Genomic DNA, 24,527 nt, shown 5'->3' on the forward strand with positions numbered 1-24,527 from the left:
TGGTCGAGCGGCCTAATGCGATGATCATGGCTCAGGCAAATCGGCAGTCCAGTCAGTCGGACTTTGCCTCGTTCGACTAGACTCGAGAGGAAGGTAAGTGATCCGGCGGTAAGAATCCGGAACCCCATAAGGAGGGGTCAACGCCACGGGGAGGTCAAAGGGTCCAGTGGCTCGCCGGAAAGGGACGAGTCGACCGGACTCGGAAGAAAGGGAAATCTGATAGTAAAAGGCACCCTGGTAGGGACCAGGGTTTCGACGCTCAAATGAAGCAGTACATAATGACCGAGCGGAAGGACGTGCCTCCCGGTCGGCGCAAGGAATTAAGGCCGTCCGGACGACGTTCTTCGCCCGCCCGGCCGGTCGGACGTTCCGGTCAGGCAGTGGGTAAAAGACGGGAACATCTTCTGACAGCCGTCAAGTCGTATGGCTACGCCATACTCCTAGTCTGATAACGGGGGGTCCTGTTGTCCCATCGAAGAACATGCTCGGAATGTAGCAGTATGGTGTCAGGTAAGCTCTCTGACAGGTGCATACCGGGGTATGAGTTGCTGACACGTATGCACCTCGGTGGACGTACATTAGTTCCTTCTCTGTCCTATATAAAGAGCCTATTACTCCGCCAAAGGTACGCATGATACAAGCTTGGCAGCCACTTTTTCCACCACTTACCTGACTTGAGCATCGGAGGGTCGCCGCCGGGAATCCCTTCCCGGCTCGACTTTGGTGCAGGATCGCAGGAGCTTCGTTTGACCAGCCGGAGATCCACTCCATCGACTAGGAGCGCGCCACGTGCCCAGCGTCCTTTGGTTCAGCGGTTCGGACAGGATCAATAGCCTAGACTTATTTTGATGCACTAATATAAGTATCAAAAGTCCAAGAAAAAGGCCTATACATTTCACATCATTCTAAATTTTTGAATACATAATTAAGGTAGACCTAGTGTGCTTGTGAGATGCTCATTGCCTAAATCTATAGGATCATACTTTCTAGGGATTTGTTCTAGACTAAGGCCAAATAAATTTTGAAACACTAGAGAAATGGAAAATTTTTAAAGAAATACAAATAAGAGTAGCCTAGAATTTACAAAAATCTAAACATTGCAAAAATCTAAACTTGTCTCATTTGATGACACTTATTATTATTTATCAATGTCTCCTGGCTCATTCGCCTTATTACCTGAAATAGTTAAAATCTGTGAGTCAAGAGACTCGGCACATTCAAATCATATTATGCATTAATTATTTCTTATATCCATGCGTCCTATCGAGGAACCTATACTAACTAATTTATCCTCTAGCTAATTGTTTTGCATAAATATAAGGAGAGCATAATCGTGAACATACTCTTGCCAAGCATATATGTTATCATACTTTTTGCCCCACATAAATAATTGCATAGATAAAGCATAATATGGATAGAAAAATATAATCTTAAGCATCACTAATGCAAAGATCTAAAATCTAACAAGAGCATAATATAAGCAAGAACAAAATTAGGAAGCATGGAGCATAAACTTACTTTACAGAAAGGAAAACATATACATAACTTAATAAGGGACGAACATAACGCAGGTATGATAACCATCATTAGAGCTCGTTCATTTGATCCATGATCATGCAATTAGTTGTGCAACAAGCATATGACTTATGGTACAACTCACACTAGTCAAAACAAATGCTTTACACCATCATTTATTTTTGGAAAGGCCCTCCCCGGAGCTCATCCCGAGGCACCAATCTCGTATTGTCACCACACATGTGCATATTCCTCTACTTATCCATATAACTCTTTTATATCATACATCACAAGTATGCATGCATGGTTCTTAAACTGTCTTCGTAAAGAGAACTACTTATAACTTCACATGGTATCAGTTACACATTGGAACCACATTACACATGCATATTATCATCAATTTCATAACATACATGTTCCTAAAATAATGAACTAATCTAACATACTAAGTTATCAAAACATAATTGAGTGCATATATTAAACCCCAAAAGTCCGAAACACATAGAATTAGCATATGACTCATTAAGTTAACATGAAGAAGAGAAAGAAGAAATATGGGCATAACTAGATCCAACATCCTAATTCCCTAACATTAACATGTGACTCATTAGTTAGCATGATAAGAAGCAAAAATAAACAAAGTTATAACAAAGCCAAATTCCAAAAATTTACATATATCTTAAGCACAAGATGGTTACTTTCATGGCAACTTAACCCCTAAGATCCGAACCTACACATGACACAAAATAATCATAAACTTGGATTCAACCTTATGATATCAAAATTTCTAGGAGCTAGAATGGTATCAACTTCTAAGTAATAAAAGAGCATGAGGTCTTATACAATCCAAATCCTACAAATCTATAAAAGCTAATATGGTATCATCTCCTTAACACATACATACAACCAAAACTGAAACTTATATAAGGTACCCAAACATACATGAACTTGAATAACTAAAATAAAACAAGATGTGAGAAAAACATGGAACAATGGTAGTGCAACATCATGATGAATAAGACCCCCTAAACAGAATTTAAAACTACTCCCATAAATATGAAATTTACAAATTTAATACTTAGAATTAAGCATGGATCTTCTAAGGGAAGAGAACTAGAAGCATGACCCAAATTGTAATGCAATATTCATATTTATAACTCTTAAAACCATATTTAAAACTCACCACAACAGAACCAAAAGTAGCAAGGTCACAGCATAATTTTAGATTCGTCAGTCAATGGTATAAAAATTATATGAAATTCATCTTTGATCTGAAAAGGGTTCTATAAATTAGTAATGAAAGCTGACTAAATTTTCTACATTTTAATAAAAGACACCGAAGTGAAATTAGTTCACCCATTGAGGCTAATTTACACCACAACAGAACCAAAAGCAGCAGGGTCACAATATAATTCTAGATTTGTAAGTCAGTGATATAAAAATCATATGAAATTCATATTTGATATGAACAAGGTTCTGTAAATTGGTAATGAAAGCTAACTAAATTTTTTACATTTCAACAGAAGATAATGCAGTGAAATTTGTTCACCCATTGAGGCCAATTTACACCACAATAGAACCAAAAGCAGTAGGGTCACAGTATAATTCTAGATTCATCATGGTATAAAAATCATATGAAATTTATATTTGATCCGAAAAGGTTCTGTAAATTGGTAATACAAGCTAACTAGATTTTCTACATTTCAACAAAAGATACTAAAGTGAAATTCGTTCATCCATTGAGGCTAATTTACACCACAACAAAACCAAAAGCAGCAGGATCACACTATAATTCCAGATTCGTCATGGTATAAAAATCATATGAAATTTATATTTGATCCGAAAAGGGTTCTATAAATTGGTAATAAAAGCTAACTAAATTTTCTACATTTCAACAAAAGACACTAAAGTGAAATTTGTTCACCCATTGAGGCTAATTTACGCCACAACAGAACCAAAAGCAGTAGGGTCACAGTATAATTCCAGATTCGTCATGGTATAAAAATCATATAAAATTTATATTTGATCCGAAAAGGGTTTTGTAAATTGGTAATAAAAGCTAACTAAATTTTCTACATTTCAAGAAAAGACACTAAAGTGAAATTCGTTCACCCATTGAGGCTAATTTACACCACAACAAAACCAAAAGTAGCAGGGTCACAGTATAATTCCAGATTCGTCAGTCAATGGTATAAAAATCATATGAAATTAGTAATAAAAGCTAACTAAATTTTCTACATTTTAAAGAAGACACCGAAGTAAAATTCGTTCACCCATTGAGGCTAATTTACACCATAACATAACCAAACCTAACAAACTATAAATTCTGAAACTTCACAAGACATAGAAGCTAAATAAAACAATAACATGGTTGAGAACATGCCTTTAAATCTTAGCTACCAACCCCTCCTTTAGTCGTCTTCACTTGGAGCTCTAGAACCGGCAGAGTTGGGCGAGATGAGGGTTTAGGGTCGGCGAAAACAAGAAGACAAGTTGGAGTTCTAGGTGAAGGTTTAAATAAAAGAGGGAACTTAGGACTTGGTCTCAATTTCTAATTGCTACCAATTTTATAAGTCCTATATATTATTTTTATAAAACTTAATACTAAGTCTAAATAGAAACTTATATTCATGGTTATATAATTCCATATATATTTTACTTAGTCATATAAATTTTATTCATGATATATATAATTTATAATACTACAGTTTCTTAATTAATTTATATGCACTATATATTTTTATACGTTCTATATCTTATATCTTCCTTATTTAATTTTAGTTATGCTTTATAATTTATATTATACATTTTATAATATATAATATATTATTTTTATAAAATTTTAATCCATATCTTATATTTTCCTTATTTAATTTTATTTATTCTTTATAATTTATATTATACATTTTATATTATATAATATATTATTTATATTTTATTTATATTTTAATTAGATGAATAATTTATAAAAATTTATAGACATATAAATACCAAGTCTTCATATATTTATATCCTAGTACTATATATATATATATATATACCAAATTTTTACGACAGTAGATAGTAATAGTAAACAGAAGTAGATTACGATAGTGGTATCAAATTTTTACGACAGTAGATTAATTTTTACGACAGTAGATAGTAATAGTAAACAGAAGTAGATTACGATAGTAGATTAACATTAACTAGTAATAGCAAACAGAAGTAGATTAACAGTAAAAATTAAATTGACAGTAAACAGTACTAATTAACAGTAAAGAGTAATAGTAAAAGAAAAATACAGTAATAGTGAAGTGCAGAAATAAAGTAGATAGTCACAATACCGTGATGGTACAATTAAATATATTGACTTTTTAAATTTTTACTCTTTTTTTTAATAAATTGCTTTCTTTTCTTGTTTGTTTTCCAGGGAGCCTCACCTGTTCAGGACCTCACCTTTCAATCAGTGCCCCGGCTTATGCGTAAGATTTTGGGTTGCTACCCTTCTTACTTAGCCCGCACAGGTCTTATATGATTTTGGTTATTCCTGATACAGTTACTGTTCACCTGTTGGTTATTAAGACAAGGACTGAGGAAAAGAACCAAGACTAGAGAGACAGAATATTTTTGAGTCTAAACTTAGATTGTCATTATAAAACAAGCAACAAGCATAGATCTTATTTAGTAGAAAATTTTTACAGAGAGTTACATAAAATTTTTACATAAAGATAGCTTACATAGGATACAACATATGCATAAAGGTACCGAATTTTTACATAACTTGACAGAGAAAACTTACAAACACACTTGAGCACACTTGAAGAGCAGCGAAAGAGTATGGACAGTAGTGAGTGCAGTGGGGGAAGTGGATGCTTCAGCAAGAGAGTTTTGGGGTCCTTTTATAGGCGGAGGAGAGAGCTTTTCTTGGAGGAGAAGGAAAGTAGAGAAAGAGAGGGGTCTGGAAAGAGAAGGTTTGGTGAAGGACAAGTGGGAAGCACTAAGAAATGGAAAGGGGGCCTGACAAAAGAAGGGTTTAGTTGGGGGGACAGATGGCTTTGTTTTAGGTGGGTGGACATATTGACTGGTTGGCAGAAAAAAAACGTCAAGAATGACATTTTTGGTATATGTTACTATAGTGTTGTGTTTATGGGAGAGGACGTCATGGATGACATTACTTTATTAAGTCTCCATTAAGTTGTCGAGGTTATTGTCACTGGTAAGGTCCAAAGAGGGAGTTTGTGAACTTCCGGCTAAGTTTGGCTGCATACTTCTGTGGAGTACTGCTCTATTTGCTCTAGCAGAGAGGACAAAGCTGGCTAGTCTCTTCTGACAGTATCTTTCAGTTTTTCTTTTATAATGTTGAAGCAATGTCGTATGCTGTGTTTTGAAGGAGAAAGGGAGGAATCTAGTTCCCATATCTTTTGGCCAATAGATCTTCTCAGTGTAAGTTTCTCCTACTAGGAAGTAATTGTCTGGATCTGTCAAGCGATCCCAAGCCCAATTAGTTCCTTGTATTGATGCTCTCCAATGCTTTAATTGATCTTCAATAGTAGGGAGAGCTTCCCAATGGAGATCGGGGTCAGATGGGTAATCTTCAAGTTCTGTTTGGATACCCCCGACTTCATTGATATCCAGCTTAACCAGATGTTTGGCTGGTTCAATATTAAGGTTAAGCCATTCTGGTGGAGAGTTGTCAAAAGTACATACAACAAAAGTTTCCTCCTCTTCGAGGGCCAGAGAAAGAATAGTACCAAGCTTTTTAGGAAAATCTTTAACAGAATCTGGATCATGTACCCAAACTTTGTATAGTAGTCCATAGTCCATTAGAAGAAAAGGAGTGATAAGCCTTCCTTTGTATGAAATTGCTTTATACCTTTCATAGTCTAAGTTGGATTTTTGGAAGGAATATAGTAGCTGGCATGGACATCCGTATTTAGTAGAGTCTTCACAGGTTGGCCCAATTTTCTGACATTTAAGTTTTGGGCCAAATTCTGCTTCATAGGTAATAGTTATCCCAGGAGGGGGATTTTTATGGAAGGCCTTTAGTGCTTCACATAATTCAAAAAATGTCTGTAGTGTAGATTATTCTGCTAGGTTCCGAACGTAGGAGTTGATATCCTCAGGTATGGTGTTGGGCATGCCCAATATATGGGTTGCGGATGTTCTTTGAGCAAAAGTTGTAGCAGCTTGTTCTTTTAACTGGGCCAGTGTTAAATAGTTGGCTCGTTGTGGTTTCTTTTCTTCTAATGTTGTGGAAGAGGAAGGAGACCCATGAGTTCCTTCAGTAATTTGTGCATATGTAGGAGGCTCTTCTGATTGTGAGCTAGTTGGCACCATAGTTGTTGTTTTTAATAAAGTGCTAATAAAGAAATTAGCACCAAGTTGAGTTCTGGCAGCATTAAAAGCTTCTTCAAGTGAATAATACCCTTTGAAGAAAGGATGTTCTAGGCCTTGTATGGCCATATTTGTTTCCTCTCAAGTAGCATATACCCCAACTTGTGGCCCAGAAAAGACTACATAACAAGAGAATTTCTTGCCTGCTGGCTTTTGTATGGTTGTTAGAAAATAGTTTGTTAAAGCATTTATGACTGCTATCTTGTGTCCTGAGCTACCAGGGATGGTAGGAATGTGCCAAATGTTATCTATCAAACAGTGTTGAATGTGATCTAGTTTGTCTCTGAATAAAGAGCGAAACTGATCTTCTTGCTGTGTAAACTGTTGTAATTCTTGTGTTCCAAATCTTAATGTTTTAGTAGCAAACGAGGTGCGTACTTTCCTTGGTCGATCCATTACCTAAACGGAAAATGTTATTGGAGTAAACAAGATAAAGTATCAGTTAAAGAATTATTAATTCCTTTTATATGTTCCCAGTGAATGCGTAAACCTTTATTAATAATAGTATCTATGAATTTTAGCCATCTCTTAGTACTTAATGTAACGCCCAAAAATTCTCAAATAAATTTTAGGAATATTCTATTATTTTTCTGGAATTTTAGAATATTTTTATGGAATTTTTGGAGTAGCGAAAGTAGAAAAATTAAATAAAAACGTAAAATAGTTAAGCGGGAATTGAACCCGCGACCTATTAAACCCTACGACTTATAGCATGACTTTAGTAACCAGGTGGCCCCAGCAAGGGTGTGCTGAAAGAAGAGGAGAGAAATTATATTTATAATTTAGTTGGGTCGTATTAATCACTTAATATAAATAGGGAATTTAAGTGGGGATTTATTATTTTGATCGACAACTTTTCCTCACCCTCACCCTTTAATCACCGCCCCTCTCTTTTCTTCACCCTCTCGGCACACCAAGCCCCCAAGGGACCTAGGGTTCCATCCCTAGGGTCGTAGGAGTATCTTCCGGCGACAACTCTAGTACGAGGACGCTCATCTCCGTGAGAAGAACGCGGAGACATAAGAAGATCGTCGAGGAGATCCTCTTCTTCAAAAACCTAGCGATCAGAATTGTAAGAAACTTAGCGCAGGAAGTAAGTAACCCCTCACCTACAGTATAAGTAGTTAATCGTATGTTTTTACGTTTTTAGTTCAGCCATATGCAGATTTTTCGACACGTAGGGTGTATGTGATCCTCCTCGCAAGTTTAGGGTTTAATTGAGTACCTCTAGATGGACCAGACATGTTTCCCTAATCAGTTTTGGGGTTTTAGACGCTGTCGGGTGCCTAGAGGTGATCCCCTAATAGAGAGGAGAGATAGAGCACACCAAGTGTTCGATAAAATGACTAATACAATTAAATGCTACAGTATAGCTCAGTTAAATGTCATAGAAGCATTTTAAATAACATTCTTAGTCTTGCTTCAGTTTATATGGGACTACGGTCCAATGGGTGGACTCCCTCAGTTGCCTCTAGGTTCAGATAACCTAGCTCTAGGTTCAGATAACCTAGTAAGAGCAAGACAAGATAAATCAGCTTATGAATCAGTATTTTACTTTTATCAGTGGCACTGTGCTGGACTTTTAGTTGTCCTTGGGCTGAGCTCCCATAGTCGTCCCTAGGTTTAGATAACCTAGTAAACCCTACTAGATTTTGGACTAGCTACCTCGGGTCTAGTTAGGGATGTGCGCATAGCAAGTACAGTTGCCGGGCCCAACAGCAGCATGATTAGTATTTTTATCTATTATGAAAAATAGTTTTCAAAACTCCACAATTTAGTTATATGAATACAATTCAGATTTAGCATTAGCCTAGCATTAGTTTAGCTTAGTTTATGTATCCGTGCAGTTTTCTTTAGTGATACAACGAGATAGTTCTATGATCAGTATTTGTTTGCCATGACTCATATATCAGTATGCCATGTTTTAGCATTTTCAGTATGAATACCAGCATGTGTTTCAAATAACATCTTTTAAAAGCATGATTTCATCGAATGCATGTTTTGTGAGGTAGATGGTTCTTACTAAGCTCCCAAGCTTATAGTTTCCTTTTTCCTTATGCTGCAGATACAGGTAAAGGGAAGATGGATTAGTGGAGGCTGGAGGTCAATGTGACAAGATGTGTGTGAGAAGGAACTTGGAATAAAGACTCTCGGGGACTAGCAAGTTTAAGAATTAGACTTCTTATCTTCTTATCATTCCGCACCTTTAGAATGTTTAAATGTCATGGATTGTGAAAATATGCACTATGATATGCCTAGACTACTAGTTGTCTTGATGTTAGTTAATAAACTATGAATAATGAAAGTAATGACATGCCTAGTAATTTAGAAATGTTTTTAAGTTGATACATTGGTATTGCATATGGATTAGTGGTAGAATGTAACAGAAATCACAGAAATCAGAGCTCCAATCGATCGACTGATCGATTGGAGGGTCCTCAATCGATCAGCCGATCGATTGGGGAGTGATTTCCCGCGTACAGAGAGCTGTTGAATCGATCAGTTGATCGATTGGCCATGGATCGATCAGTCGATCGATCGGAAAGTAATTTCTGTGAACAGAGAGTTGCTGAATCGATCATCGGATCGATTGGCCGGGCTGGATCGATCAGCCGATCGATTCAGAATTGACTTCCGTGCACAGGAGCACGTTGTATCGATCAGTGAATCGATCGAAATGACTTTGATCGATTGAGTCCCAATTTCAATCGATTGGAAAGTCTGAATTCGGCTGGAAACATCTGATTTTAGCTTCTTGACTATATGGGATGTTGGAACACTGTTAGCGACATGTTTAGTTTGCCTAAATGTTTAGTTTATGGTGTTCTATTGTATGATATAACATGTAAAGATTAGGTCCCATCCTTTAGCATATGTACAACACTGAAAATGTGTTTTGAACATGAATTCTAGATTTTATAGCAATTAGCAGAGATTTTAATTAGTTCAGTTTTCCGCACATCATACTTTAGTGATAGACATAGAATAGTTTAGCAACCGTAACCCCCGACCTTACAGTTTAGTCAGTAGAAGACGGGTCGTTACACTTAATCCTTTTTTTAATCCTTTAGTTTGTTGACTATACTTGACTATAGCTTCCCAGTCGGTTTGAATGGTGATTTCTTGCTTATTACAAATGAATAATCGGAAGGCTTCTAGACAATAAATAACTGCTAATATTTCAAAATCTAACGAGGTAAGATGTCCTTTTTCTTGAAATTTTCCAGAGGCATATCTGTATAAGGTTTCTGTAGTTTTAGGGTCATACTTGGATGTTTTTCTAAATAAAATTCCTCCCCATCCTGTTTCACATCCATCTGTTTTGATGACTAAGTAGTCAGCATCAAGTGGGAGTGTTAACATGGGAATTATTTTTACTAACTCTTTAATCTGTTTTACAAGTGCTATATCTTGTTGATTAAAGTGTTTTTGTCCTGTTAAGGAGGTTTTGTTGTATAAGGGGCCGCTGATTTTTCCTATATTTTTTAAATAAGGTCTAGCATAATTTAGGAGTCCTAAAAAGGCTCTTAGAGTTTTAGTGTCTTCCATCTTATCTAGAAAAGCAAGGATTTTAGCAGAGATATGAGGTTGAAGGGCTATTTGTCCCTGTCCTATCTCTGCTCCTAAGAAATCAATATGAGTAGTAGCTATTGTCATTTTCTTTCGAAAATAATCAGACCAAGTTTCTCAAATAAGTTAAATATAATATGAAGATGAGCATAATGTTCTTGTTTAGTCTTAGAGAAGACTAAAATATCATTTATATATACACAAGTGAAGAGAGAAAAATCTTGAAAAATGTCATCCATTTTCCTTTGGAATATTTGAGGAGACATAACAAGTCACTCAAAATGTCCCTCAGGACAGGAAAAGGTTGTCCATTCAATGGACTTAGGATGCATTTTGACTTGCCAAAATCTTGATTTCATGTCAAATTTTGAGTATCATTTTGAGTTTTGGATTTTATTTAAGAGTTGGTCTTTGTCGGGGATTTTATAACCGTCTTCTTGACAATTATCATTTAGTCTCTTGTAATTAAATATCATTCTAGATTGGCCACGTTTTTGTTCTGATCCTTTATTAACTATAAAAGCTGGACTTCGGTGCCTAGATGTAGACCTTTGAATGACTCCTAAAGTTAAGAGTTGGTTAATATGCATTTTGCATTCTTCAGTTTCCCAATTTGTATATTTTAAGTCTTGGGCCTTAATTGTAAGGTCTGGATTAATGATTGCTAGTTTGTAGTATACTTTGTCTCTGTCCCAATATTTAGTAGGATTTTCTCTAATTATTTCTAGTTTTTCTAATCTAGAAATGAGAGAGTCTAAATCAGGTTTATGTGTATTTATTAATTGAAGTAACTGTTGTGGGAGTATAAGATCATGTGGGATCCAAGTGTCATCAGTTATAGGGCTTGACCAACCAAGTGAGGCTAGTTTTCTGAGTCTTAGTAGTCAGAAAAAGCTAGGGCACAGGTCTGGTTATCCGGTTGTGCCTTCTTACTCGGTTGTTTACAGGCATTTTTAGGAGAACATTGACAAGATGTGTTGTCTGAAGGTAGGAGTTCTATGTGAGATTTTGTAGTTAAGGGATGGACAATAGAGGGATAGTCTGATACTATTGGGGATATTATGGGTGAGGAAAAGAAAAGAGCATAATCCTTAGTTAGAAGACAAGCTCTATCTGATGCTACGAGAAAATTTAAACCTAGGATCAAGTGAATATTAGGATGTAATAGTGGTTTAATCCATAGCTTAGGCAGTGAGAGTGGTGTGCCGTATTTATCACAGTTGTCATAAAACCTTAGATGGGTGTTAGTATAAACGTGCAAGCTAACTGTTGGCCATCAAATTGTGTACTTAGTAATGGTTGTGATGCTGTTTTTATAAAAGTTTTTGGTAAGACAGAAAGAAGTGTATTTTCATCTATGGTGGAGTTGGTAGCTCCACTATCTAAAAAGGCATGTAGTGTGAATTCATGGCCATGGATATTTACTAGACATTTGACTCTAATGTCTAGAGTTTTTCCTGTATTACATATACTAGAGGCTTTTATAAAGACTAGATCTCGATCTATTATATCAGCCGGTGTAAGTTGTAAACCTTTACCTTTATCAAGGGTATCCTGAGAAGAAGAATGTGGAGGAAGGTTTTCTTTTATTTGTTTATCTAGGGTGTCAATTTCTGTTTCTAATTTATTAATACGTGTTTCTAATACAGAAACTCTTGTTTCTAATAGAAAATTTCTAGTGCCTCCTTTAGAGAGCTGGCTTATGGGTATCGTAATAGAGAACAGTTGTTGAAGACAAAGATTACAGGCGTGTTTTTTACATATTTTGCAAGTTCCTCTTTTATCTAAAGATGGATAATAACTACAAAAGAAACAAGGAATGTTATCAGTTCCTGTTTTGAGTATCCACTCATGTAGGCAGTTAAGTTCTTCTATAGTCTTATTGTTGAGTTGTTTAAACATTAGATTTGTATCTGGAAATGGAGAGTCATCCCATAATTCATCTAGATTGTCTGGTGTATCATAGGGTATGTAATTTTCAGGATATAGATTATACCCCTGAGGCAAGGGTTGCAAGAAAAAGTTTACAAGACTGTAATCAGAAGAAGGAACAACTTCTTCTATGTCATTTATAGAAACAATAGAGTAGATGGAGGATGTATCAGAAACGTCTGATTGTACTTCTATTAAATCTAGATTTGTACAGGTAACTAGTTTTGCTTCTTGGGTATATAAATTATTTTTATTTGGGCAGACAGAGGATAAATGACCTGGTTCATTACAGGCAAAACATGTGATAGTATTAGCATATGTCTTCTTTGGTTTGAACTTCCGTACATGTTTTTCTTTATTTAAGTAAGGTTTCTTTTCTCTATTTTTTCTAAGATAATAAGTCTTTTTAGGTTTTATTGCCTTTGGCCTTGTTACCAATTTTCTAGGTGTTCTTGATGAATGATTTAGTCTTGGTCTAGGTTGGGTGAGGCCATATTGTTGAGGGGTATATATTTGGCTACAAAATCCATATTGTTGATTTTTTTAATTGCTTTTGTATGTGGATATAGGTACATTTTTCTTTAAGTATGGAAATAATGTGTTGAATTCTTACTCCAATGTTATCGTATTGTGGTGCTACATTCATGTCTATCCAGGCTTTATGTATTTCCTTTCCTAAGTCTCCTGGAAGTTTGCTAAAAAGTCTTTCCCCTAGTTCCGGGTTACAATAGTTTCCTGAGACTGCTGTTAATGCTAGAAAGTCATTACAAAAAGGTTTAATCCAGTTCCAACTAAAGAGTTGTAATTGTTCTAAGTCTCTCATAGCTTCTCTTTGTCTTATATCTAATTTAGTATTAGCATCTCTGGCGGTAAACAACCTATGAATTGTATAGCAAAATTTGAGTATGTTATTTCCTTGTGATGTCATCCTGGCTACTTCCTCGGGATATGTAGTTTTATAGGCTTCCCATGCTGCTCTGGCAACATCACCTAGGTAACACTACAACAAAAACCCTCATAGACATCGGTGGAACAATAACAGTTTTAAGCAAAAATCGATGTCTTTGAGTATTTTACACCGATTTTTCCAAAAACCGGTGTCTATGAGCGCAGATTTTCGCTCATAGACATCGATTTTTTAGCCGATATCTATGAGCGCCCTTTTTTTCGTTAATAGACACCGATTTTAACAACGGTTTTTTAAAACCCGATGTCTATGAACCAAAATAAAATAATATAATTTTTCCACCAATACTTAACCAAAATTTATAACACTTCACTCTTCCCTCCAAACCTAAACCTATATCGCGTCGTCCACCGTATACCGTCGCGACGCCACCACCACTTTCCTCCTCGCCTCATCTCCCTCTTCCCCCTCCTAGATCTACGAAAGATGGCATCTTTTTCGTGGACGGAGGAGGATGTGCTACAGTGCTACGGTAGCAAGCGTTTCGCCAAGGAGCTCACCTCCACCTCTCCGTTTTCCGACCTCCACCACGCAATCCAGTCCGCCCACGGGATCTGGTTCAATAAGGTCACACTTTTGACCTCTTCTTCTACCTCTGTAACACCCCAAATTTTATGATTTGGAGTCCTAAAATACCTTATTAAAATCTAAAAATGTTTTAGAAAAATTCTAGAGATTATTAGAAATTTTTAGAGTATTTTTATGCTATTTTTGGAGTTCGTTTGGTATTTTTACCCAGAGGAAGAAGTTTAAAAAAATAATAATAAATATATATGTTGAAGCCGGGTTTTGAACCCAAGACATCGGACTCGAATCCGATTCTTAACAAATTCAGCCCAACCATCTGGTTTATGGATGTTTTGTTAATTATATATGGAATAAAATATATATAAGGTAGAAGTTAGTAATAGAGAATAATAGGAAGGAAATAAGTTGCAGCTGAGGATTCGAAACCCAGACCTTTGATTTGGTCAAAACATGGCTGACCAACTGTTCCGCGGTTATTTCGTGAACAGATAAGAACATGTAATATTGTTAAGTTATAAAAGGACAAGTTAAGAGGGGGTTAAGTTATTTCTTTTCTCTCCCGTGACCTAATTCCTTCGCCCTTTTCTCTCTCGCGCGCGCGACAGCGCTGTTCGGGCGACGGCGATCTTCGTGAGCGAAAACGAAGCTGAGGAAGCTAGGGCTTCTCCGACGAGCACCCCTCTCCGTGGAGTCTTCGTACCATCGGGCTCCTCTCGTCAAGAAGGAAGTCGGGAGCACGAAGAAGAGCCGGGATTGGGAGCTCACCCGAACCCTAGAAGCACTAGGAGGTTTCTCCTTTTGCTGTGAGTCAAGGAAACGAAGGTGAGTTGCTTCTCACCTGCAGTAGGAGTTGTTTCGAGCTTTGATTCGTTTTCATGGCTTTCGGATTCTTGTTTCCTTTTGGATTTCGAAGCAAGTTTGAGGGGTTTTGTTTTTGATGCTTACTGCCATGAACCCTAAAGAAAGAAGATAGGGATTTTAAGCATGAAGAACAGTTATAAAATTTAGGTTTCCAGTAGCAATTTTTCCTTATCAGCAACACGTTGGTATCTTTTGGGTTCCTGCCGTGCCATTGAACAGAGTAGTGATTGTAGTAAGGATTGTTTCCGGAGCACGCATGAAACCCTAGAAGTTTATTTTCAGCCAGTTTTGGTTTTAGAACACCCCCAGAGATTCGGCTTAGATCTTTCTTTTGCTAATCATGGGACAAGATCAACCCTAACATTAAGTACTTTAGGTTCTTTAGCTTCAGTTTGAGTCCCTTGCTAATTACCATAACTTGTCAACTTTCACCTTTGTTTCGTAGTTCATTACAGTAGGTCTTTAGTTGATGATTAATTGCCATGATTTGTCAGAGTTCACCTTTGATTCGTAGTTCATGTCAGTAGGAATTAGTTGATGTTAATTGCCATGTATTGATTCTTATTTCTATTTCTTAGCTATTGAATATGCATGAGCAGACTTAATTCCTAGATTTATTTGCTATGAATTGGGCATGCACAGTTCTCATTGCTATTGGTTAAGCACCAGTAGCTTTTATGTGCAGATTTTATTTGCTGTTCCTTAGGTCTTGTTTTGCTGGAAACAATTCGTAATGTTAGGTTCCATTAAGTGCAGATTTTATTTGCTGCAGAATTTATTTTTCTTCCATACTATCCAATGAGTATGAGCAGTTTTATTTATGAGCATGCACAAGTTGGAACGCTAGTATGTTTGGATAGATCTTTTGTGCATATTCATGGGCAAGAACAGCCACCAATTCATAGTAGTTTAGATCCTTTTGTGTTGATTTAGTAAGCATGATATCCTGTTAATTCCATGCAGCAATGATTCTTTTATTTTCTAAGATTCCTTTGTTATTAGAATAACATGAGCAGATTTTCTAGATTCTATTGCATGCCTAGTAGTTGAATTTGTTTTACTTTCACAGCATGCTTAAGTTGTTCTAGTTCCCTATTTACTATTGGAATAACATGAGCAGTTCCATTTTTATAGCATGCAGATTTTTATAAGTAAAGTATGCAGATTTTTAATAAGCAGATTTTCATAAGTATTGCATGCAGATTTTAGATAAGCTTAGTATGCAGATTTAGATAAGCTTAGTATGCAGATTTTGATTAAGCTTTACATGCAGATTTATGTTAAGCTTTGTATACAGATTTTCAGTACGTAGAGTGTGTTCTAGTGCACCCCAAGTGCTTGATAAAATGCTTAGCTCAATATAATGCTACAGTAGGCATTTTAAATAGCTCAGTAAATGCAGTAGAAGCATTTAAAATAACTTATTTAGTCTTGCTTCAGCTTATATGGGACTACGGTCCAATGGGTGGTCTCCCACAGTCGCCTCTAGGTTCAGATAACCTAGTTCTAAGTTCAGATAACCTAGTAAAAGCAAGATAAGAAAATTAGCTATGAAATCAGTATTTTATTTTCAGCAGTGGCACTGTACTGGATTAGATATCCATTGGGTTGGGCTCCCACAGTCGTCCCTAGGTTTAGATAACCTAGTAAACCCTACTAGACTCGGAACTTGCAATCCCGGGTTTAGTTAGGGATGCGCGCACAGCAAGTATAGTTGCCCATCAACAGCATGATTACTATTTTGATCTATTATGTAAATAGTTTTCAAAACTTCACAAATTAGTTATGTGAATACAAGTTAGACTCAGTTTAGCATTAATTAGTTCAGCTTATGTATCAGTTCAGTTTCCTATTGATACACATGATAGTTCTATGATTAGCTGTACATGTTTAGTATTTCAGTTAGTATGATTCCTTTATTGCTATTTATGAGCATGATTAGCTATACATGTTTAGTATTTCAGTTAGTATGATTCCTTTGCTATTTATGAGCATGATTAGCTATACATGTTTAGTATTTCAGTTAGCATGATTCCTTTGCTATTTATGAGCATGGGTAGCTATACATGTTAGCTTTTCAGTTAGTTGATTTCTTTGCTATTTATGAGCATGAGTAGCTTTACATGTTAGCATTCAGTTTTAGCATGTTTTTATTTATATACATGCATATCGAGTTTTTGTGAGTAGGATAGCGCTCACTAAACTTTTAGCTTATAGATACTATTTTCCTCCTACTGCAGATAAAGGAAAAGCTAAAGTATAAGGAAGAAGGCGACAAGGAGATGCTGTGACGGTGTGTGATGTGTGGACTATGGAGATCCTTTGGACTTAGCTAAAGAACTCACTTAGTTTAAGAATTTGTTTAGTTTAATTTCTTATTAAGTTGATAAGAAAATTTTGTAGTAAGAAGTTATGTTTCCGCTTTTCATTACCTGCATGTTTTGATTTATTAAACTGCGTGGTTGTGAAAATATATGTTCCAGCCGCCTGTGGCTGAGTATACTCTGTATGTATTTACGGATATGGTCACCGGTACAGGGGAGACTCTGCCGAAATTTTTCGGTAGGGTTTCCATGTGATTTTTTATCATACCGGTTAAGTAGAGTTAGTAGTCAAGTAACGGTCATCCTTAGAGTGTAGTAGTAGTAAGAAGGGTGGTCGTTACAACCTCTTTCTCTTTTTCAGTGTTTCTTTTTTATTCTTCCTTCCAACCTCACACCTTTCTTCTTCCATAATTCTATCTTTATATTTGCTTTTGTTTTCTTTAATCTGAATCTCTTATTTCTGCCCCGTTGTTGTTTTGGTGCTCGATCATCTGGTAAATCTCATTTCTTTTTTCCTTTAATTCATTTATCAAAGGTATACTTTCCGATCTGAAATTTGTCTTCCATCGTATTGTTGTTTTGTTTTCGATCCTTAGGTTTTATCTCTTTTTTTTCTCGATTTTAACTTATGCGACTTCTTTGATTTGATTTGGTGAAGAAAAAGTGTAGTTTTCTACTAAGATTTGATGGGTTCTCTGTCTATGATGGAGCGAGAGCTGATTTCATCTCGAGTTTGATGGTATTTGTTTAGCGTTTAGTCTGGCGATTATTGAGTTTCTTTTCTTTTTGTATCTGGAAGACGAGATCGATTATTTCTCATCTAGTGGCGATGCTACTTATTTTGAGACATTTAATGATGTCTTTAACCGTGTGTTTGATGTCTGCTGTGTAGAACACCTAAGGAAATGGTGAAGGCTGTTGCTATCTTGGGTAATAGTGAGGGTGTTAAGGGCACAATTTACTTCGTCCAGGAAGGAGATGGTGAGAAATCTCTTGAAATACTACTTGTGGAATGCTAAATTCCTTTCAAATCTAGGGTTTCAACTTCAACCATTTTGATTTTTCTATGAATTTGTGATCCGATCTGATTTTGGGATGTAAATCTCTGTGATAGGTCCAACCACCATCACCGGATCCATCACTGGCCTCAAGCCTGGGCTTCATGGCTTCCATGTGCATGCTCTTGGAGACACCACCAATGGATGCATGTCAACTGGTAAAATTATTTACCTTTTCCTTCATGGCGATCTACTGAGTTGCAAGTTTCTGATTGAAAGGATTAAATTACTGATTATGTACTCATGCTCTTGTATACTGCAGGGCCTCATTTTAATCCTACTGGAAAGGAACATGGTGCTCCTGAAGATGAAAACTGACATGCTGGTGATCTAGGCAATGCCACTGCTGGCGAGGATGGTAAGTTGCTTTATCATCAGCTCATAATGTTACTTTTGTTATCTATTTTTACCCATATTTACTATAACACTTTTTCTTGTAACAAAAAAAAAAAAAATCAAATTATGGCTTGATCAACATTTTTTACTGCTTCTCAGGATACTGATTGGTTGCAAGTTCAGTGGTACTATTCCTGTTGAACTAGGCAATCTATCCCAGCTCCAGACCTTGTTAGGATGTAATTTCCACTGTCTTACTATTTTTGCTAGCTGAGGAACAGGAGTCTAATGATTCAAACCTATGTCACAGATCATTAAATGCAAACCATTTTACTGGTAGAATACCTGCATCCCTGGGTAAGCTTGCCGACCTCGTATGGCTAGACCTGGCAAACAATCACCTCAGTTTTCCATGCATGATCAAATAAAAAACTTACGCGGTGAAGAATTAACGATGATGAAATATGTTCTTATCAGACACTTGAACAAGAATCATCTCTCAGGTCCAATTCCACTGAGACTTTTCAGCTCTAGCATGAATGTTAAACATATGTAAGATATATCAGCTCTATTGCCACCTGAAGCTTCCTTGTAATAGGCTCTCTGCATACTAACTTGTTGTTTGCATTCAGACTGCTTGACAACAATAACCTTTCTGGGGTTATTCCAGAATCAATTGGACTTCTTCAGAAACTCGAAGTTTTGTGAGTGCTTGCTATTAATTTCCATTTAATCAAAATGTTTGTTTATATCTTTCTTGTGCTTTTCTTAGATGGCTAGACCGCAATAATATATTATACTCAAACTGTTTATATCAAACTGTTTGTAAGTTTTAGATAGATTGCAGAGAGAACTTGAAATACTATACTTGATTACCTTACAAATTTCACTGATATTTTCTCTATATTTTGGTCATTCTCTCAGTATTCCTAATCTAAATCAGGTTGTATTGTGACATTTGTTTTTATTTGGCAATTTGTCATAGTATTTGTTCTGAAGTATGTGAAGATCAAATGTTATTTGTTACTTCTTACATTGATATTCTGATTTTCTTTTGATGCCTTGGAGTTGGATAAATATTATTCCTTTTGCTTTGATTCTGTTTAATTTTTACCAAGATTGTAGTTATATCTAAGAGGTCAAGGAATATGCAGACCAAGGTTCTAGGTGCTCTCTAGCCCACATTTTGCACCTCCTTTAAGCTGGAGCATTATTTTTTTTTGGAAGAATTCATGTTCCTTTTCAATCTCATGTTAATGAACCTTTCAATAAATTAGTGTTAATGTATTCGGATCACAGAATGTGAATTCACATCTATTGATTATGTGGAAGTTTAATTATAATCATGCCTCCTCCATGCTGCTTAGATTTATGAGGTTTAAGAATGAAGGAAGAATATTTCATTTTATTCTTTTGAAAATTTATTATGTTAATATAAGTAGAATCTTTTTGAAGATAGTGTGAATAAATTATTTTATATATTCCAAGAAAAATCATAATAATCTACTATACACCATGCATCACTATATTTAGCTTCTTTCAAATCAGTTGTCGTATAACAGATTATTTCAAATTTGTAGATCAAAAAAGCTGAGCAAATAAGTAAAATTATGGTAAATGGTTTATTTTTGTAAAGCATTTGATCCCATGTATCTAAATTATTGTCTTATTCTTGTTTTCAGTGTTTTGGTTCCTGGTCATTTGTGTTTTGATAAATTATGCAATTATATGGAATGATAGCAGAAAAAGTAGTGAGGAACTGATTTAAACAATACCTTAACTGTTGACTATTGGATTGAGGAATTGTTCTTTCTTTTAGCACACAGAACTCTGGTATTGCATTTTTAGGCAGCAGAGTTTTTTGAAAATCTCATTTATCATTGTTCTATTGAAATTTGTTTTTGGAAATTGAATGTAACTAAGCACAACACAACATGCTAGCCATATTGAGAAAGATACTAGAATGGCAAAGTGGAGGTGACTGGATGTAGTTTGAAGTGGTTGTATACTGAAATTGTATATCTTTCCATTGAATGCCCTCAGTACTCATTGAGTTCCTTTTACTAAATGATCTGTTGTTTCTTTTCTTTTTTGCTTTAATGAGCTCTACTTATGTTATTTCCATGGAGATCATGAATCACATTAGAAGGTCATTGACTTGGTAAAAGAATACAACGCTCAGTCCAAGGACAACGTTATTTCCGTAATGCTAGATACTAAGGTACGTGCCTCTGCGAACATTAGTTAGCTCTTACTGTTGACTTAGCAAAGTGCATTTCTAAAATGCTTGACATTGTTTATATCTAATATTCTTGAGATTTAGCTTATTACATTGGCGGAATATGCACTTAGTATTTTCTTCTCTATGATTCGTTTTCTCTTTAGGACTCTTCCGTCAATGTTGTTGCTTCATCTTATTTAACTAAATATCACTCAGTATGATGCCTTAAATTAAATTTTCCAGCATAATAGACGTGGTGAATATTATTCTTAACATACTGTTTCAACACTACCTGCAAGCATGCACCAGGACGAACTTGTGATCAATTTCATTGTTTGCTGAAAACACAATTTTTTTTTTCAGAATTCTAATGGTCATGCGATTTCAATTTTTTTTTCTGATTCATTAACTTACACAAAAACTTATTCCTTTCTCAGCATACATTGGATACTACTTATATGCATAATGGTGGCAGTTCTGTATTAGACTGATAAAAATTTGTGACGAGGTTCTCTTAGCACTAGCATGTTACGACAATCCTGCTTTCTTATTTGGTTTCACCTTTAAAATGACGTCCACTGAAGAAATGCATGACCAATATTTTTAAGGAGAAAGGAGGTTTCCTCCAAATTAAAAGCATTACAAAGCTTATATGAGCTATATCCTTGGTTACTAACTGAGAAAGAACAGATAAAACAAAAGTACATATACTTAATCTGACACTGTAGTCATATACACTATACAGGGCCCTGAGGTAAGAAGTGGGGATGTGGTTCAGCCTATCTTGCTCAACGAAGGGCAAGAGTTCAATTTCACTATCAAAAGAGGAGTCAGTTCAGGAGATACTGTCAGTGTAAACTATGATGATTTTGTCAATGATGTTGAAGTTGATGACATTCTTTTGGTTGACGGTAAGTATACTTTTCAGATGACTCTTGCTTTTAGATGTTTCTTTTTCTTTTTTACTAGTTGCCCTCAGTACTCATTATTTTGTTTTATTTTATTCAGGTAAGAGAACTGGAGAATCAATTAAATGGTGAGAGGACAATCAAGAAGGATGTTGCAAAGTTCCCAAAGCCTCCAGTGGCTCCTTTAAGATGGAAGCCTCCTTTACAAAGAATCACCAATCAATTGTTACCCTCAGGAAGAATAGTTATGTGTAATTTGTGGATACTGACTTGATGTGCACAATATCTATTATCTTTTTATGTTGTAAGAAGAATATTTATGTGTTGGTTATATAGATATTGACTTGGTGTGTTTAGATACATTGGTGCATTTTTATTTGTGATTTTCTTAGTGAATTAATAATATTAACTTAATTTTATGATTTGCTTGGTGATAATATTGGGTTTTCACTATTTCGGAAATCGAATTTATGTCGTTAAACAATACTGATATTACATCGGTTTTCCACCGCTGCAAAACCGGTGTCATTAACTAATATTACATCGGTCGTATACCGCTGCCAAAACTGGTGTTATTAACATATTATATTACATCGGTTTTACACCCGATGTCGTTAAGTGATACTACACCGGTTTTAACCCGATGTCTAAAATGGCAGACCTTTTACATCGCCTTCATAGACATCGGTCGAAAATGTAATAGACATTGGTGGAAAACCGATGTCTACGAGGGTTTTTGTTGTAGTGTAATTTTCTCCTACTCTTATCATGACTTCTCCTGTTTCTATGTCTAGTTCATGTCTAGCTTGATTATCTCTTTTAACAGAGACTATCCACTGTTCTAGATAAGTATCATAAAGTTGAGGATCATCGCATTCTCCAATATTTAACAAGACCGAATTTTTGCCAAAATAAATAATGGATTCTGTTGGTTGTAAGGTTTGTGGTTTATTGTTTAATTCTAAATTAAGAGTCCAATCCAATCCTGTAAGTAATGCTGATGAGAAGTCCTTAGGTTTGAGGAAATAAATGCCTTTTGTCGTAAGGGTTTCAATAACATTAGTAATTTGAACTTTAAAACTATTATTAATATTTGTCATGGTTTTTCCTAGAAAGATTATGTCTATTTGAATATTATGTCTTTGAAAGTCTCTATACCCTCTGGCTTGTACTGAAATTTTAATATGTTCTATAAAGTCCGGGATTGTCATATTGAAATTTGGACAGAAATAGGTAATTCCTAAATTGCTATTCATATCTACTTCAATGAGTCCAATAACTGCCTTATCATTGTCAGAAAATCTCGAGTCGTAAAGGACTAAAAATACTTTAGCTCCTATACTTTTTCTAGTAAGTCCTCTTAGTCCAAACACTATTAATCCTAGATGTATGTAGTGATGTTTTCTTTGTAAAAGTGTTCTTGCCGATTCTTCTGTCATGAGTGTAAATCTTTCTTCACCTCCATCTGGTAGATGAAGTGGTTGTGTTCTGTGATGTCTATAAAGTGATGTAGAGAAGGATAATAGTCCTTGATTATATATTCTTTTTGGGTTTAAGGTATTTAATTGTTCGTTAGAAAAAATGTCTAAATTATGTTCTATGTCTATAAGTTCTTCTAATTGATAAGTAGCAATATTTGTTGAGGACCTCCTGGGTATTACAGATAAGTTTTTATTTGGTTGTCTTAAAGTTTGTGATAATCCAGAAAAACTTTCAGTTTGTTTCTTTGTTCGTAGATCCATTTGAAATGACATCTTGAGTCTTATAAGTAAGAAATTTATAAGTAGTAGGTTGTTGTCGGGTAACTGTTTTTCCTAAAGCCAATTTACTAAGGTCTTTGTTAATATTTTCAAGAATTTCTTTTAGATTACTTGTGTGAGTATCTTTTTAGATATGATTTTCAAGAGTAAGTAGTTGAGTTTCTAATACCGTGAGCCTATAATGTAAAGAAGTAAGTAGTGCTAGTATAGTGTTATTTTGTTGTACTAGTACTTGGTCGCCTTGATTTACTAGTGATACGTTATTGTAACATTTTCTTTACTTTTAGCAAATTGTTAGAAAAACTCAATAGCTTCTTCGTAATGAGGTCCTATAATTTCTATATACTAAGTTTTATCTATTTATAATTCACAAATTATAGTTTCTTAATTATTATATACACATTACATTAAATTTATACTCTATAATGTGTATTATATATATAAAATTTATATTTCATTTCTAAATTGATTAAATGAATAATTTATACACATAAATTATATAAATACTAAGTCTTTATATATTTGTATTTTTCTATTTTCTTAATATAATTAACTAATCAAAATTTCCTAATTGTAGCCTACTTAATTAATTAAATCTATTTATGTAAATAAATTCTTAATTAAATCAAGTGAACAATTATAATTACCCTAATAAATATCCTTAATTAAATAAATTTAAAATCTAATTAAATTATAATTAATCTAATAAATCTCCTTAATTAAATAAATTTAAAATCTAATTAAATTATAATTAATCTAATAAATCTCCTTAATTAAATCAATCTAGATTCTAATTAAATTATAATTTAATCCAATAAATCCTTTCAATTAAATAAGTGGTTTCGAACACTATAGTTTAGGTTCATTTTGGATCTCTAAACTGAAACATTGACTAGTTCCTGATCCCAGAAGGATAAGAATTAATTAAGACTCCTTATTATGATTGTGCTAAAACTTATTTTGCAGGTTAGATATTGTCGTATTGAATTAACCTAACTTGCATGACAAAAGGAGCAAAAAAAAGTCTCGGGTGAACAGTACCCAAGATGTCTTCAAGCATTGATAGGTGTCTTCGTACTGTTCATAGAAGGCACATTCGGTGCTATGGAAGAGACCTTCCAATGGATAAAATCAGACTTCATCATAGATAATTAGGGAACTGTTTAGGATCAGT

At 35.1% G+C, this 24,527-nt stretch overlaps 1 long non-coding RNA gene and 1 pseudogene across 1 annotated transcript; both read left to right on the top strand.

Moving 5' to 3' along the window:
• Positions 1–17,975: 17,975 nt before the first annotated feature.
• LOC122041491 lies at positions 17,976–18,599 on the top strand (annotated as a pseudogene).
• Positions 18,600–18,623: 24 nt separating this feature from the next.
• On the top strand, positions 18,624–19,004 carry LOC121992132. Its single transcript, XR_006114813.1, has 3 exons — positions 18,624–18,695; positions 18,775–18,821; positions 18,942–19,004. It is a non-coding gene; the product is annotated as an uncharacterized LOC121992132 (long non-coding RNA).
• The last annotated feature ends 5,523 nt before the right edge of the window (positions 19,005–24,527 follow it).

This window comes from Zingiber officinale, chromosome 1B (assembly GCF_018446385.1).
Source record: "Zingiber officinale cultivar Zhangliang chromosome 1B, Zo_v1.1, whole genome shotgun sequence".
NCBI classification, from domain to species: domain Eukaryota; kingdom Viridiplantae; phylum Streptophyta; class Magnoliopsida; order Zingiberales; family Zingiberaceae; genus Zingiber; species Zingiber officinale.